The following is a 14,777-nucleotide window of genomic DNA, read 5'->3' as shown; positions in this document are numbered from 1 at the left end:
GTCTATCACATGATCATTTAGAAATCATTCTAATATTCTGATTTATCATGAGTGTTGGAAACAGTTCTGCTGTCTAATATATTTGAGGAATAAAAGGTTAAAAAGAACTGCATTTATTCAAAATAAAAAAATATATATTCTAATAATATATTTTCTTTACTATCACTTTTTATCAATTTAACACATCCTTGCTGAATAAAAGTATTGATTTTATTTAAAAAAAAGAAAGAAAAAAAATTACTGACCCCAAATTACTGACCAGTAGTGTATATTGTTATTACAAAATATTTATATTTTAAAAACATAGCTTTTTTTTTTTTTTTTTTTTTTTTTTACTTTTTATTCGTCAAAGTATCCTAAAAAAGTATCACAAGTTCTGAAAAAATATTAAGCAGCAGAACTGTTTCCAACTTTGATAATGAATCATCATATTAGAATGATTTCTAAAAATTCAGCTTTGCATCACAGAACTAAATGATAATTTAAAGTATAATCAATTTAAAAACAATTGATCAAATAAATGCAGGCTTGATGAGCAGAAGAAACTTCTTTCAAAAACATTAAAAATAGTAATGTTTCCAAACCTTTGGTCTGTACTGTATATATATATATATATATATTAGGCCAACTCACCCATTATCATTTATCTGCTATAGATCTACAGTACTGCTTCAGTTCGGAAGACTTCTGCGCCACCCAGCGGCTGCACAATCTCTCGCGTCCCTCCGTGTCTTCCTTCAGTCGCGGGTGTGTGAACCATGAGTTACGCTGGTTTCTGCTGCTCTCTAGGGGTTTGTTGGAGAACAGTACCTTAAAATTTTCCTTTGTGTGCAAAGGAGTTGAAGGTGGAGATATTTGTTCAAATTCTCATTTACATTTACCTTAAGCGAAACAGACACATCCCCACCTAGTAAAAAATGCAAGGCATTTTGATATTAAGTATCTGAGAGTTTCAAGTTTAGTTTAGTTTAAAACGTGGACTTAACATGTGAGACAAAGATTTAAGCAGGGGGTTAAGGTATTTGGTGTCTGGTGATTTGTGATGTAGTAGTTTCTCTAGGGATTATTTGTGAGAATCTTAATCCATTACTGTAGCACAGTGCAGCAATCCTCTTTTATTTTCATAGATATTTGTTCAGACTTGTTACAAGTCTGTACAAAGCACAAACAGATAAACTGCAATATGTTCTGAAAAGAACACAGTATCAATAAAACTGCAGTAATATCATAAAGAGAGTGATAGAGTTTACAAGGCACAATGTAATAGGCACCTGAGGTGAAATCATGCAGATAAATCCATGACGTTTTCATTGACACAGCACAAGTTTGGCTAGTAAAAGACACTAATAAGGCACTTTTGGAGATGAATCTTTGGTGCTTTGGATCATAAACTGGTGCAGAAGGATCCGGATGGAAACCAGGCTGGATGGCATGTGGATTTGGATAGACCCCTGCAGCAGCTCCTGGATAGGGCAGCACTGTAGGGTCATACAGATTGGGGTAAAGTCCTGCAGGTGGAGGAGGTAGTACACCAGGATAAGGCACAAGGTTAGGCTGAGGTGGAGGATATGGCTGGAACCCTCCAGGTGGGCCTTGCCAGGAAGGACACTGTTGTTCAGCTGGAAGAATGACCACAGGAAATCTGACTTCTGGATCTGAGGCAAAAGACACATCCAGATACACCTGTCATGTTATCTATGAATTTAGACTTTTCTTCAGACGGGACGTGATCTCTAGTATCTTAGACTATGTATTTTAATCCTCTTTTAGTTCTTTTGCCAGCGATGAACATCTGTAGCTCCTTCTGGCTGTATTTTAGCTTGACGTCACGAGATGAAGAGTTGTTCAATGTCGACAATCTGCATCAATAATAAGAAAATAGAGATAAAATACATCAATAATACAATTGCTTCTTTGACATTGCAGGCTAGTGTTTTTAGTTTAGGTTGCTTTGACAGATGCACTTAAAGAGCTATGACGACATCCCCTTGCATATAGCCAGTTTTGTCTGTTGATTCAGTGAGTGACAAAAGTTTCATCCTTTTGTCTTGTGTCCCAGCTTGTGGTTGCATTATGAAACAAACAAACAAACATATTTAAATAACTAAACATCACATTCAAATTCGTCTACAGGTCACAAGCAAATCTCATTACTTGTGGTCTGGTGACAGTATGAAGTTACATCATTCATTTATGTGAATCAATAGATAAGTGCCTAAGAATCAAATAATAATTAATTAATGTAATATTATGGAATTATAATTCATACCAGCAAATGATCATTTCTGGGCACAAAAGATAATTACAGATGTTTAAAAGATGTTGGCTTCAGTGGCCTCTTTAGTTTTACCATCAAGACATACTTCACCCATCCATGAATGTATGTAAAAGATGGAGGCTTAAAAGTGCTGTAGTGCATTATGTGTTCATGTATGCATTACATATGTATTAGAAAATAAATCCATTATTGTCACATGCATAATAATAGGTTTTAAATTTATTTAGAATAACAGTTTCTATTTATGTATTTATTTAAAAAATAATAATCTACAATGATACACAAATCATTTGTTAAATAAATTTGTTTTTTAATAAAATAAATTTGAAGATGTATGTTGAAAGACATGGAATAAAGAATTCTTCAATAGTATAAATTTTTTATCTTAAAAATCTATTTTATACACCATTTTCATTTCTATAACGTGAATATATCCTCTATCGTATTCTACAACAAAAACAATCAGAGTGCCTTGTTATCACTAGTTGCTATTTAGCTTATAGCCCGTTACCATCGCCAGCGTGGTTGCCACAAATCCCTCTTGCATTGCTAATACTCTATTCACACACATTACCATTGCTTTACTCACTGTTACTTGCTTTAATGGCAGATATATGTGTACTTTTGAGTGCAGGTGAGAACACAAGGTGGAGGTGAGGTGAGGTGAGGCAGGCCCAGCTGAGAGCGGAGAGCTGGAAACCTCCCGGGCTGATGCTCAAAAGTCCAGGGTAAGTGTACAGTGTGCTGCTAAAAGTCCCACCACTTCTACTGCGTGTGTTTCTCTACACAGGTCCGGTGCACCCGATGCGATCTTCCCAGATGTCCTTCACTCCAGCGCCAGGACACCACGGACCATGGGTGCATCCACAGCGGAGGACGCGAGCCAGGCTCTGGGTGACGACTTCTCCCCCTCTGGTCTTCGAGATCTCCACCAGGAACCGTTTCGCTCCCCTCCGCGAGACGGAACGTGACGCTGTGATTGTCGGAGACTCCATCGTTTGACACGTCAAAGCTACGTTAGCTGAAGGTAAAGTGCACACTCACTGTTTCCCTGGTGCTCGTGTTCTCGATGTTTCTTTGCAGATACCCTTGATCCTGAATACTTACGAGAGCCCCAGAGTGAGCCCCGTCAGACTGGTCGTGGGGGAGGTGTTGCAACAATATATAGTGATATTCTCAATGTTACCCAGAAAACAGGATACAGGTTTAACTCATTTGAAATACTTCTGCTTAATGTTACACTGTCAGATATGCAAAAGAAATCTATTGTATCCAAGCGGCAACCTCCCGTTCTCTCTCATGAAGCCAACAAGGAAGTGACTAAAACTAAAACTGGCCGCTTGAGGCTGGCTGCAAAAGGGATTCAGTCCCATAAACTCCCCATGTTAAAATGCCCAACTTTACAACAGAGACAAAACATGTCTACAGCCTGGTTCAAAGAATTATTTTGGTCTACATAACAAATTTTGCCCTTCTTGACAATTGTGAAGGGGGTGAATTTATTTATAACTCATCCGTTTAATTTATATTAAGCCTTAAAGTATTGCATAATTAAGGGCGTGGTCACTTAAGTGACAGGTGGATTGCTGCTGCTGTCATCGAGGTAGGTGGGCATGCCTTCAGAAAGCAGCTCCCACCTTTTTGCCCATTTTCAATTATCCAGGAGAGTAGCGCGGTGACGCGCTACCAAGATGGCTTCGGCCCGCTCTGCACACTTTGAGCTTCAAAAAAGCTCTTCAGGAGTCTACGGGTGACGTCACGGACACTACGTCCATATTTTTATACAGTCTATGATTGTATCTCTTGCTCTGGCTACTGTGTATGGACCACCAGGGCCGTATACAGAATTCCTAAAAAGAATTTGCAGATATCCTCTCAGACCTTTTGGTTACAGTTGAAATATCGCTAATTGTCCAAAATTTTTATATTCACACTGATAATACAAATTATGCATTAGGACTTGCATTTATTGACCTAATAAACTATTTTGGAACCAAGCAAAATGTCACCAGGCCCACTCATTGTTTTAATCATACACTAGATTTAATTATCGCATTTAATCGATCTTACTGATATAGATATCGTACCTCAAATGATGATGTTACCATTTCCTTGTATCGTGCAAGCTGCGTATAACTGATATTAACTATATGTCTCAGCGTTACCGTCTGGGCAAAACTATTGTTCCAGCCACCAAAGACAGATTCGTAAATAACCAGCCTGATTTATCTCAACTGCTATTTGTACCCAAAAATACACATGAACTAGACAAAATGACTGGCAACATGGGCACTAGAAGCTGTTGCCCCATCAAATTTTAAAAGGTTAAATAAAAACGTACTGTGCCATGGTATAACAGTAATACCCACTCTCTCAAGAAAGAAACTCGTAGTCTTGAATGCAAATGGAGAAAAACTAACTTGGAAGTTTTTAGAATTGCATGGAAAAACAGTATGTCCAGCCATAGACAGGCTCTAAAAACTGCCAGGGCTGAGCATAGCCACACACTCATTGAAAATAACCAAAACAGTCCAAGGTATTTATTTTATTTTAGTGGCTAGATTAACAAATGACATTTAATAGTGATGATTTTATGAATTTCTACACTGATAAAATAGATAACATCAGAAATACAATAGCAAATGGTTTCATCCAATGCACCCAAAGATAAACTGCAGTGCTTTACAACTATAGGACAGGAAGAGCTAAATAAACTTATCACTGCATCTTAATCAACAATATGTTTATTAGATCCTGTACCCACTAAATTACTGAAAGAGTTCTTACCTGTAGCCGAAGAACCGCTTCTCAACATTATTATCTCGTCATTATCTTTAGCTCACGTCTCAAAACCATTCAAGCTGGTGGTTATTAAGCCTCTTACTATGAAACCACAACTAGATCCTAGTGAATTGGCAAATTATAGGCCTATTTCAAATCTTCCATTTACGTCTACAATTTTTGAAAAAGTTGTGTCTGCTCAATTTTGCTCCTTACTGCAAATAAATTATCTGTATGAAGAACTTCAGTCAGGTTTCAGGCCCCACCATAGCACAGAAGCTGCACTTGTTAATATTACAAATGACTTGCTTCTTGCGTCAGATCAAGGCTGCATCTCATTGCTAGTTTCACTTGATCTTAGTGCTGCATTAGACACCATAGATCATGACATACTCATAGATCGATTTTTAAAACTATACAGGTATTCAAGGGCAGGTTCTAAGATGGTTTAGATTCTACCTGTCTACCAAAATATTGCCAAGCTACGAAACATGTTACCTGTTTCTGATGCAGAAAGCTAGTTCATTCATTTATGACCTCTAGACTGGACTATTGTAATGCAATTCTAGGTGACTGTCCTGCATCCTCAATAAACAAGCTACAGGTAGTCCAAAATGCAGTGCCTAGAGTCCTTACCAGGTCAAGAAAATATGATCATATTACCCCAATTTTACAGTTTCTGCACTGGCTACCTATTAAGTTCTGTATAAGTTACAAATTGTTATTACTAACCTATAAGGCCCTAAATGGTTTAGCTCCTGTGTACCTAACTAGCCTTATACCATGCTATAATCCATCACGCTCCCTAAGGTCACAAAATGCTGGACTTTTGGTAGTTCTTAGGATAGCAAAGTCCACTAAAGGAGGTAGAGCTTATTCTCTGGAATAGCCTTCCTGCTTCCTGATAATGTTCGGGGTTCAGACACACTCACTCTGTTTAAATCTAGATTAAAAACACATCTCTTTCACCATGCATTTAAATAATGCATCTCATAAATTGTGGCTGCAGTTGTATCTGATCAAATGTGCATTATTATTCTTTATCTTCGGTTAAACTAATTTATTTTACTTTTGTTGGAACAGCAGCTATGCTAATTATGTTTCTATTTGTTTCTCTGTTTTAACACCTGAGAAGAGATGATGCCAACCCCTCAGAGGACCTCAAATGATGCTAACCCTGAAACAACATACAGAACTACAAAATATTGCTACAAGTGTTATTGCATCATATAATAATTGCTGTTAATAGTGTTCATCATCTGGCTAGTCTAGCATAAATTTTTCTGAAACATTTTGTCATATGCACATAAACTGACAGTCACCACTGATAAGCTACTACTAAATATTCTAGAAATTATGTTCTGTAAAGTTGCTTTTCAATGATTTGTATTGTAAAAAGCGCTATACAAATAAAAAGTCAAAAGTGCTACTGCAGTACAGTACTAAGAAAAAGCTTATTAATATTTTCAAAACAACAAAGTATCAATATAAGTGCAGTACTATCAATATGTTTCACTAGGAGTGTTTAGAGGCGGTAACTAGGAGTGTTTAGAGGCGGTATATTTTTCATTATCAAGAACAGCTGCTTATAGACCTTATGCTCCATAGAAACAAGCAATCATAAGCAGCGATCTTTAGAACATTGTTTAAACTTGTGTTTTGCAGTAGCTCTGTATGCCAAAGAGTATTTAACTGGTGAAGTGGACTCGTAAAGTCACCAAAAAATGATCATGACCACTAAAATATTTGAAACAGGTTTCATAAATGTCAGTAGTGGTTCACACATACATTGCCCTCTATAAGTATTTGAACAGTAAAGACAAAATTGTTCTGTTTACCGTGGAGTCAAGAAATCTGTAAATATGATTAAAATATGAATATGAGAATTGGTTGATTCAACACAAAGATGTTTTACCAGCTAAGAAGATCAGCACTTTCAGAGTTTCATCTCCCTATCTAATGTGAGCATAAGTATTGGAACAGTTGCCGAAGTGTTCAGCTGTGTCCTGTTGCATTCATTCTTCGGATATTAAAAGCAGGGAATGTGTCTTATCAGTTATATCTGCTTCTGCTTTTGAAAGTGAAAGTGAAAGTGAAAGTGACGTGACATTCAGCCAAGTATGGTGACCCATACTCAGAATTTGTGCTCTGCATTTAACCCATCCGTAATGCACACACACACAGAGCAGTGAACACACACACACACTGTGAGCACACACCCGGAGCAGTGGGCAGCCATTTATGCTGCGGCGCCCAGGGAGCAGTTGGGGGTTCGATGCCTTGCTCAAGGGCACCTAAGTCGTGGTATTGAGGGTGGAGAGAGAACTGTACATGCACTCCCCCCACCCACAATTCCTGCCGGCCTGGGACTCGAACTCACAACCTTTCAATTGGGAGTCCAACTCTCTAACCATTAGGCCACGACTTCCCCACATGCCCTTTTGTCTTGCATTTGCATTTGATGATGACACACACAAACCAGGATTAAGATTAGGAAGCTGACTCTGAAAGAAGAGCAAGCAATTTGGATGCTTAAAGAAAAAAGGAAGTCAATTAGAACTATATGAAAAACAAAGGGCATGGAGAAATCAAGAGTTTGGAAACTACTGGCGACATCAGCAACCAACGACAACCTGATCGGATGAGAAAAACAACAGTAGTTTATGACAGACATATCATAAAAGCTGTGAAAATAAACCCTAAAATACATGTCTGTAAAATCACAACTTCCAGAAAACTGAGCTGATGCTCTGTCAATCATTGGATCATAAATCCAATTTGTTTAAAATGCATAAGAAGCATGTTAATTTATTTTTAGGTAATAAACCTAATGTATTTAAAATGCATAACATGTACATACTTTTTATCAATAAACCCAAAGTAATTCATATTTAATCCCACCCCACCCAATCACACTGTTACAACAAAATCTAACTACAACACACACAAAAAGAACAGCAATACCACTTTGTTACATTACATCAATTTATTAATGCTTCAAAGCATTTGGCTATACAGTATATGAGCTAGCAAGACATGCTACACCGTGTTCATACACTTGTGTGCAACCACAAAAAAATAAAATAAATAAAAGTCCCATGTAAGGAAATCTTAGCTCATTTATTTTGAAGAATTAAATCTAAAGATTCGAATTGCTTTACTTGAACTGATTCCAAATTTAATTAGTTTATACTTCATCAACGGTTTGTCCAGCGAACTATAAAAATCAGTATATCTTTACAATTCTGTTTATATTACTTCATGGACAATGAGAATACAAACAGAATGATAATTTAAAAGCTACGAGCTAGGTAGCCAGGATCTGGGCAAAGTTTAATCTTAAAATACACCACACAAGACCATACTTTATAAATGAAACAAGAATTTATTGAGCTACTCTATGACATGGATCTAAAACCTAATGAACACTCACATGTTTGTTTTTGTGAAATGTGGGGGTATCCCATAGGCGTAATGGTTTTTATACTGTACAAACTGTATATTCTATGGCCCTACACCAACCCTACACCTAACCCTAGCCCTCACAAGAAACTTTGCATTTGCATTTTTACTTTCTCAAACAAAAAAAACTCATTCTGTATGGTTTATAAACGTTTTGAAAAATGGGGACATGGGTTATGTCCTCATAAGTCACCCTCTCCTTGTAATACCTGTGTCATACCCATGCCATTATACAAAGTTGTGTCCTGATATGTCACAAAAACATGCACACACACACACACACAGTTACTGAAGAGGATGATAACGGAATTTAAATGAAGTCGGGAGTAAAGTTATTCGTTAGATCGCACCAGGAAAATCACAAAAGCAGAGATGTGTCTTATCTTTACTGCTTAAGTTCAATTTGCACTTATTTCAACAAGAAATGAAGTTTGTTTGTTTTACTTGCATTTGCGCTGAACAGAAGGGTTGGAGTTCGCTTGTTGCCTCGTCTCAGGGAATCCCCGCGCCTCGGATTGGTTTGCCGATCTGACGTCTGGATGACGTCTTTTGGGAAAACCCTCCTGGTGATTGGTTGGTTGCTCACGTGACATCTACGTCATCAAGCACAGTTTGAGAGTCTGCGCAGTACGCTCGACCCCGAGGAAGTGCGTGCTTCTAATTGACTTCACTTCTTTTACTGTTCTATGGTTTTAATTATATAGTTGTATTGAGGATTGAGGAAGTGGCATATCTCTTATAAATTGTCTCTGGTTTTATCCAAGCGGTTTTGGTCCATCCCACCATGCAATCTTCAAATGGGAGGCTGTTGCAGAGTTTAGACACTATTAAACATCACGTGACATCGTCATGTGAGATTAACTCCATTGTGGAACTTTGGTTAATACCTTATAAAGTGTCATAATATGCACACAATACAAAATCTGAACATTTAATTCGCTCCAAGTTTAAGGGAATAATGTGAGCTTTTGTACAAACCCATTATGCCACGCACTTATAAACGGAAGAACGACAGGGCTTCAACTGCTTTTGTGGAGTTGGACAGAGCAGTGAAAGAGATGCAACAGGGAAAAATCATACGTCAGGTGGCAAGGGAGATGAATATCTGCAGGATGACCTTGAAAAGATTCAGGGAGAAGAAAAAGGGTTGCCATGATTTTGTCAAGTAAGACATGTTCATGGATCAACATCTTCTGATGATCCTGGATCAACATTATTGTCCAAAAATATAGACTTAACCCAATCCCTAAACCTAACCCTAATTTAGTCCTAAAATCAGAGGGAAATTATAGCTGATTAACAATGGTGTAGAAGCTCCTAATCCTGATTGTAAGCCTAAAACAGATATTTCCTGAAAAGTTATATCTCACTTCTGATTGGTTTATTGGAATGTTGTACTTGGTGAAATCATGCTCGCCAAGAAAAAGATAGAAGTAACAAAGAAAGGGTATAAGAGAACATCTCTAAAGCGATGGACAGGTAATCATCAATCATAGGATATATTCTCTCTCTCTCTCTCTCTCACACACACACACACACACATTTAAAGAAAATAATGACGGGGTTATCCCTGAAGGTGATGTGCTTAAGAAACTACCCACACCCCAGTTTATATATTACCCTGAAGCATTGACAAGTGGGATGTTAAGTAGTATGCCAAATCCAGACCACCTAGACCTACATAGTACCGACGGGATAATCTGGAGAAGCGAGGAGATGGCCTCATCAGTGATTGACTTACCTGCCATTTGTTTAATTTAGCTAACAATGATTTCAGTTTTGAGTTTGAACAGAGAAGTTTTATTCAGTTTTTGCCCAACAGCTTTCCATGCATGTCAGGCATATATTACCAAAGCCTTTTTGCCTGAAATGATTCACAAATATCATATATTGTGCATTTAAGTTTGTGTTTTCCCAAAAAACTACAAAATATGTCTTATTCCAACAGTTTAATAGGGTGACAATTTCTGAATAAACCTTAAATTTGTAATGTTGTATTGAATTTGTCTTGTTTTCATATAGCATTAGTTCATAACATTAAAATGTTCTGTTTTACTTCAGAAATCACTGGCACAATTTACCCCAACGTATTCTCCCAAAAGGCACAACTTACCCCACACCAGGGGCAAGTTGTGCCACGAGACCACTTTTTTTTCCCAAAAGCTATATTTCTGAAACAATTTATTTCTGATCCAAAGTTATTGTTCTCAGGGATGCACCACATCCTGAAATATATGTACATTCTAAAGTGAAAGATATTACTGTCATGGCCTCACTTTAAAGTCACTTTGAGTAAAAACTGGCACAACTCACCCCACTTTCCCCTATCTTACACACATTTAATAGCACTACCTGCTAAAGTTATAAAAGCCATATATAAAAAATTGGTTAAAGTTGCACTGATTACCTTGAACACATCAAACATATTTGTTAATATATGTATCTTGTGAAAATAGTTAATGTCGTCAACTTTTTTTAATTGGAAAACAACACTGCTGACAGGAAACCAACTCAGGATGTCGATGTCACATGATTAGCTCATGATTAGTTTTTCGGATAAGCGAGACAGACGTCCTCTGTTGTGGAATCACGTTATCAACTCAGCATTGTTCCCCCTTCAGCTAATCATTAAATGTGTTCAGATCGCAGATGGGAGGAAGTAGGCTCTTTTAATTCCTTTGGCAGAAGTAGCAGATTATGCAACAGTTAATGGCATGACTGTTCACTGAGGTACACCCATAATATTTACATGCACATTAAGGTTAAATCCTATTTTCCAAAACCATTCTGCAGAAATAAATGCAAGAAAACAACAACAACAATTTAAAAAAAGAAAAACAAATTATAAATTAAACTCTGTTAAAACATTTATAAGAACAATGTCCTCAAGAACTGTGTAAATTTGAGGTAGAGTGATACATGAGGTAAATCGATGATAACAGTACTGCATACGTTTCACTAACATTTAAAACAAATCTGTGACATGCAATAATTTAGAACAATAGGACAATGATTAGAAAAAATGCCATAAGGCTCAGGGGTTGAGTCACTGCACCACACTTTTCATGCATATTTTATTACATGTTAGGAGTACATGAGTATGAAAGGGTCATTCTGCATTTTAAACTTTTAACACTTTAATTGACTCAAGTACAAAAATATGACATCTCAAAAATGACATCTCAATTGTCATTACTTAAAGAGTTATTTGGTTATAGCAGTGGTTCTCAAACTGGGGGTCGCGACCCCTCGGGGGGCCACGGAATGATTTCAAGGGGTCGTGATTTGGTTTAAAAAATTCTGTATTTTCTGATTACAAAAAATATTTTTCAATACTAAAAAATTAAGATTACAAATAAATCTTTTTTGATTTCTAAAGACAGAACTTATTAGAAGTTTTAAAAAAAAATTAAATAATATTTCGAGACTCCAAGATATGATGTCACCATGCGTCGACTGATCTAGCTAGTTATCAATACTGCACGCAACTGCACGTGGAAACTGCAACTGCAAGTATGGATAAATTTGTAATTCGCAAGGTTAAAAATGTTGAGGAAATTGTGGGCCGTCTGCCTGAATCATCTGAACCGTGTACCTCTAAAAAAAACAAGAGCAAGCCCCTTCTGACCAATGTAGGAAATGTCGGAAATATCAAGTGGAATTCATAAAGTATGGATTCACTTGCTCTACTGTCAACGATGTGGACCATCCTGAGTGTGTAATCTGTTCAGAAGTGCTTGCCCATGAAAGTATGAAGCCTGGAAAAATACAGAGACATTTGGAGACAAGACACCCTGCTTGTGTTGAAAAACCTATAGACTTTTTTCGCAGAAAAGAGAAGGAATTACAGATTCAAAAACGCACACTCGCATAACAAACCCAAATTACTGCTAATGCTCTAAAGGGCATCTTATGAGGTGGCATACATGATAGCACAGTCCAAAAAGCCACACACGATCGGGGAAACCTTGATTAAGCCCGCAGCTGTGGCTATGTGTCGGGCCATGCATGGTGAGAAAATTGCAAATGAGCTTATGACTGTCCCATTGTCAAATGACATGATAGCTCGCCGTATTCATGATATTTCAAAAGACATTAAGAGTCAATTGATTAATAGGTTAAATGGAAAGAAATATGCGTTACAGGTCGACGAATCTACTGATGTGTCTAATTCTTCTCAGTTGCTGGCATTCATCAGATACACATTTGATGGAAAAATGCATGAGGAAATGCTCTTCTGCTCAGTGCTGGAGGGGACTTGTACCAGCAGTGACATTTTCAACAAGCTGGACACCAGACTAAAAGAGATGTGACTTTCATGGGATAACTGTGTTGGCGTATGTACTGATGTTGCAGGTGCAATGGTAGGTAAAAACAAGGGACTCAAGGCAAAGGTTTTAGAAGTGGGTCCTCGTGTTAAGTTTACGCACTGCATAATTCACCGCGAGTCTCTTGCTAGCAAAGCACTTGATTGTGAGCTTAACAGTGTTCTCAAAGGTGCAATCAAAATTGTAAATCACATAAAATCACGTCCAGTAACCAGTAGACTGCTAGCCACCCTTTGCAACGAGATGGGCTCGCAGCACGAAGCGCTGCTGTTTCATACCAAAGTCTGGTGGTTATCTCGCGGGAAGGCACTCGGCCGGCTTTACGAACTGTGTGAGGAAGTGCACTCATTGTTGAAAGAATCTAAATCTGAGTTTGCGCACCACCTGACAGATCCAGATTGGTTATCAAAACTTGCTTATTTGGCCCTTTATATTCGAAAGGCTTAACATGCTTAATCTTTCATTACAAGGTCCAAACACAAACATCTTGACAATGAATGAGAAAATTGATGCACTTGTGAAAAAGCTGAAAAGATGGGCTGAATGAGTTGAACAAGGTAATGTGGAGATGTTTCCTGAGCTGGATGAACATCTGGAGGAGAATGGACTGAGTCTCGGCAACCTGAAAACACACATTACTGGTCATCTCCATGGCCTTTTGGAACAATTCCATAAGTATTTTCCAAAAGAGACGCAACCAGAACTGTATGAATGGATACAGCAACCATTTACTGAAACTAAGACTAATCTCCCCACAAAACTCGAAGATGCTTTGCTGGAGCTGTCCAGTGATCGGACATTAAAAAATGTATTTTCCAGTTCCACACTACCTGAATTTTGGATCGCAGTAGCAGAGGAATACAGAGAGTTATCCGGTGCGGCAATGGATGTACTGCTTCCGTTTGGCTCTACTTATTTGTGCGAGCAGACTTTTTTTTTTACATGAAAAATAAATACAGATCACATCTTGATGTTGAGGATGATCTGCGAGTAGCCGTATCCAACATCAGGCCACAGATTACGCTTTTGTGCACCGAAAAACAAGTGCACCCATCCCACTGAAAGGTAAGCCTAAATACAGTAAATATTATGGAAGTTTGTTTCCGCCACGTAAGAAAATATTTGAAAAGATAATTGTTATAAAGTTATAAATTATATAAAGTCGCAATTACCTTTTTATTTTTTAATCTGTGGTGCAAACAAGCTTCCATAAGAAGTGGATTTGGATTTATAACAACCTTTTTTTTTGTTTATTGTTTGTGTATTCTGTGGTAGTGGGTCGCGGGTTCTCGTCGATGTTAGTTTAGGGGTCGCTGGCTAAAAAGTTTGAGAACCACTATAGCTTGGTTGTATCCAGGATTTTCTTCAAATGTGCACTTGAGCTTCATTGTGTAGCTTAAACACCCAACACCCAAGAGTGACACTGCAGAACTTCCACATCAACATCCATAGGTTGGTCTCCAGGACCAACACCAGCATCCTCTGAACGAAAGATGGACATGCCATCTTTTCAGCACTGCATCATCTAAGTGCACATATTTAGCAAAATGACACTTTTTATTTATTTTTTTCTAGTTAAGTAACAAGTTTAGAGTTTATACTCACTCAATGGCTTTTCAGGGACATTGTTTGAAACTAAAAGATGACTTGAGATGTGATTCTGTTTCTCTCAACACCTCCGATGATCATTCATATTTATTTGCTGTGGTATCTAGAAGTAGAGAAAGAGATGATGATTCATGTGAGTTCTTCACTGCTGCTTGTACTGAGGTGCTAAAATCATCTTTCACCTTACATTAAACACCAAACATGTATTTATGGTTCATCTTTAGTGATACAATTGGCAGAATCATAAATTTGACACTTTGTTTCATATCACAAGTAACAAAACGTGATTTATTATGTTTCATTAAGTTTTGTTCATGCAT

At 37.6% G+C, this 14,777-nt stretch overlaps 1 pseudogene; it reads right to left on the bottom strand.

The window, feature by feature from the left end:
* Positions 1–1,164: 1,164 nt before the first annotated feature.
* LOC132140490 (cleavage and polyadenylation specificity factor subunit 6-like) lies at positions 1,165–1,984 on the bottom strand (annotated as a pseudogene).
* Positions 1,985–14,777: the final 12,793 nt, after the last annotated feature.

Source organism: Carassius carassius, chromosome 5 (genome assembly GCF_963082965.1).
Source record: "Carassius carassius chromosome 5, fCarCar2.1, whole genome shotgun sequence".
NCBI lineage: Eukaryota > Metazoa > Chordata > Actinopteri > Cypriniformes > Cyprinidae > Carassius > Carassius carassius.
The sequence above is the reverse complement of the archived record's forward strand: the minus strand, read 5'-3'. Positions and strand labels throughout refer to the sequence as shown.